Source organism: Moschus berezovskii, chromosome 8 (genome assembly GCF_049115385.1).
Source record: "Moschus berezovskii isolate FMDL1 chromosome 8, NW_MosBer_1.0, whole genome shotgun sequence".
Classification (NCBI taxonomy): Eukaryota; Metazoa; Chordata; class Mammalia; order Artiodactyla; family Moschidae; genus Moschus; species Moschus berezovskii.
Window position 1 is genome coordinate 74,955,272 of NC_142467.1, and position 3,992 is coordinate 74,959,263.

The window sequence follows — 3,992 nt, forward strand, 5'->3', positions numbered from 1 at the left end:
ATTTATTCTTCATATTTACTCCTCTCCTGCCTCCTTGTTTAAATAGGTGTTTGCTGCTGCTGCTGCTGCTGCTAAGTCGCTTCAGTCGTGTCCAACTCTGTGCGACCCCACAGACGGCAGCCCACCAGGCTCCGCCGTCCCTGGGATTCTCCAGGTAAAAACACTGAAGTGGGTTGACATTTCCATTTAGATCCTTCTAAAAAGCTCAGCGCAAACCTGATGCCATTGATGGAGCCCCAGCTATGTGCCAGGGGTCTATTTAGCATCATATATGCACTTAGCTCATTTAATCTTCCCAGCAACTTTAGGTGTACATCTCCAGTTCACAAATGATAAAATAAGCCCAGAGAGGTTCAGCAACTTGCTCAAGGTTGCACAGCTTCTTATAAGTGGTAGAACTGAGATTTGAGCTTAGATCTGTCTTGTCCCAAGGACTGTGCTCCAGGCACCCCCTTCTGGCAGTGTCCTGCTCTGTGAGGTTAAGAGGTGGCTCTTCAGGTCTCACTCTAGTATCTGTGATGTTGGTGGAGGGAAAAGGAACCCTACCTGCAGCGGGGGCTCCCAGGGAGTGGCAGGGCCATGTGACTGGGGGCTCTGGGTCTTGACTTTTGGCAGAAGCTCCTCCAAACCTGCATGATGCTCCAAGCAGGCAGTCAGGGAGCCTCCTGCCTCCTTCAGGGAGGCAGCAGCTATTTCCAGCTCTGTGATGTGAGCACGCCCCCCAGAGAAAGAATTATTGCAAACCTGGCCTTTTCCCCTCTCTGTTCCAGTAACTGCAACTCCTGGCTGTAGCTGGAGGTCTAGATTGCAAGTACGGAAAGAGTTGGGCCCATTTTCTGGTCACTTCTTGGCAGTGAGTGCTCATGTTTTTACAGCAGCCACAGGCTGCTTCCTGGAGTCTCCTTCCTGGAGACTCTAAGGTGGCAACAAGCAAATTCACCTCTTTCCACTTTCCCTGCCCCCGTCAGGCAGCTGTCTGGATATGCTGTGGTCACAGCCTCCCTTCACTGGGCAGTGGCCCTCATTAGAAGAGGCGGATTTCAAGGCACTCCTGGAAAAGTGTTGCAGGTGGGCTCTAGGGCACTTGGCTTGTCTGCCGCCTCTTCAGCTCTGTTTGCTTTATCTAATTGTATTTTCTCTGACGATTTGTCTGAGTAAAGTTTCTCTTCCCCACTTTGTCTGAGGTGCATCTGGTACCCATTTGACTGGGGAGGGAGCAGAAGCAGGGTTATTAATTGACTGCTTGGCACAGGGCTGCAAAAAGTAAACTCAGGAGAAAGACAAAGTCTGAGAGCGTGGAGAATGTGGTTGGTTGAAGCCCTTGCACATAGCAGAAATCCCACAACCTCCATCCTTCTATCTAGGTTCTGTCCAGAAACGGGACCCTGAGGAGGCCAAGTGAAGAACTTTGATGTGATCCTGAAACTGAGTGGCAACTCCGACTTCAGCAGAAGCCCCAGAGGCGGCCCATTTTTCTTTCCCAGGGCCCAGGGCTTCTGGGCAGGTGGCCAGGGTAACACGAGGCTTTGCCTGCTGGGAGGGGAGAAGGAAAGGGCTAGAGAAGATCACCTGTGTCTCTGTCCCTGTTCTCATCTGGTTTGCAGTTGGGCATCTGGTTCTGCAGCAGGAATTTTGGCTCCTGACCCAGGTCTTGTTACAGGACTCCCTATGGAAGTAAAGGTGAAGCAGAGGCACTTGGAATTGGAATCCCCACTCCTGGCAGGGACCCAGGGCCAGCCCAGCCACAGCAGGGGCCACTCTCAGCCTGTTCACCTGCCTGCTTGCCTATGTCTCTGACTTTGAGAGGCCAAAAAGAGCAAGGGTCTTAGAGTCTCATAATTTGGGTTTCAAATTGTGTTCCTGCTTTATGAGTGTCATCTGATAAGTGCCTATTCATTTTGGAACCTCAGTTCCCATCTGTAAAATGTGACAAATCACACTTTTCTGAAGAGTAAATGAAATGCTTGAAAACATACCTCTCTAAAGACTTCACACATATCACTTCATTCATTCCATACAAGCCTAGGAGGAAGTAGTATCATCATCATCACCATCCTGTTTTATGGAGGAGGAAACTGAGGCAGAGACAGGCTGGGACCTGGGACCCACCACTGAATTGCTTGCACCTGGACGACGTCTTCTCCAGCAGCAGCATACAAAGAAATGAGTTGTTTATTACCTAAGTAGCGTCCAGCTCTTTGCAACCTCATGGACTGCAGCACGCCAGGCTTCCCTGTCCTTCACCATCTCCCGGAGTTTGCTCAAACTCATGTCCATTGAGTCAGTGATGCCATCCAACCATCTCACCCTCTGTCATCCCCTTCTCCTCTTGCCTTCAATCTTTCCCAGGATCAGGGTCTTTTCCAGTGAGTTGGCTCTTTGCATCAAGTGGCCAAAGTATTGGAGCTTCAGTTTCAGCATCAGTCCTTTCAGTGAATCTTCAGGGTTCATTTCCTTTAGGACTGACTGGTTTGATCTCCTTGCAGTCCAAGGGACTCCATGAGAGACTAAAGAAACTATGAGGGACTCATGTGCAGCTGAGGCAATTATGAGCAATAGGATACAAAAAGGCCACAAACCAATTGCTGTTTCTTAGGTGCCTGAAGCAAAAGCAGGGTACTGCACACGATCCCAGCACACAGCATCACTATGGGGGAGGGCAGACCATCCAAGCTAGCCACCTCCTGCCCCACCCAGGGACCTGGCCTGTGTTACCTTATCTAAGGACCTAAGCAGCTCCTCTCCATGAGTGAGCAAGGATACCTGTTCCTTGTTGTCACTCCCTCGTGCTGCTGCATGGACCCCAGTAGAGGTGTGCCTGCCTGTTACCAATTTCTATTGATTGAAGAGTCCAAGGGCCCAGGTCGGTAACAGAGAAGCTAGTAGCTTGTGGTCTCACCGCCAGGTAGTGGCAGAGCCTAGGCCCCAGGCAGCAGTCACACCCCAAGCCTGCATCCTGAGGCTGTGCTCCTCTGCCTCTGGGAAAGCGGGGAAGCCCTGGGACCTGGGCGGTGAAGGCTCCCCCTGAACACTGGCCCTTCCTCTTACTGCCTAGGGGCTGCTGGAGCTGCTCGGGGAGTCATCCTGGCCGCTCTCTGCAAGGACAATGATGTGGGGCCAGCAGACAGTCCAAGAACGAGCGTGAGGAGCCTAGGCTGCTGGCTCAGGAAGGACTCGTGAGGCGCCAATACAAGCAAGGTCAGTGGGGAGCCTGAGGGGCAGAAGAGGGGACTGGGGAACTGGGACTGCTCCGGCCTGTCCACTTGTGGATGCTCTTGAAATACTCACCGTCTGCTTCTGATGGGCTCTGAGAAGTCGCGAGGTCAGACCTGATCACTTGCCTTGGTGGTGACGGCTGTGTTCTCCAGGCATCTCTAGATTCGGGGTCCCTCCAGCTGGTTGCTCCTGCCCCAGCCACCTTCACGAGAGTCACCTCCTCCCCTCTTAGCTTTTACCCCAGGCTGATGCTCTCACACTTCTTGTGCCACTCTAGGGCCACATTGCCATGAGGCTTGACTGCAGCTCACTGACCAGGGAGGGCAGGAGGTCTGTGTCTGAAGCCAGGGCATCTATGGAAGTGACTTTCAGTGCTTTCTTACCCAACAACTATGGTAAACAGGCAACTCAGCAGTCATGACCTGATAAGAGCAAAACATTGAGGATCAGACCTCATGGGAGATAAAGGTGTTTGTCATGGCCTAAAGCCATCAACTTACAACAGCTAAGTGTGGCCAGAGCATGAAGAAAATGGAAAATGGGTGGGAGAAACAGATGATGAGTATCAGTCATGGCCTTGAGATCAGCTGGGGCAGGGGAACCAGCAGTTGTTTCACTCACCCACTTGCATTAAAGGTCTGTCAAAGGTCACAGACTTGAATAAAGACTCAGTTGGACTTAGAGGGTCCCTGACAGATACGAGAGGTGCAGGGGACATTCCTGTGCCTTCGTTCAAATCCCCTCAGCCTCACTTGCTACCTGGATGACTGTTTCAG

General features: G+C 51.8%; 1 long non-coding RNA gene across 1 annotated transcript; it reads left to right on the top strand.

Annotated features, from left to right (window-relative positions):
* Positions 1-883: 883 nt before the first annotated feature.
* Positions 884-3,180, top strand: LOC148777099 (uncharacterized). The gene is made up of 3 exons (XR_016037964.1): positions 884-1,068; positions 1,365-1,513; positions 3,056-3,180. It is a non-coding gene; the product is annotated as an uncharacterized LOC148777099 (long non-coding RNA).
* The last annotated feature ends 812 nt before the right edge of the window (positions 3,181-3,992 follow it).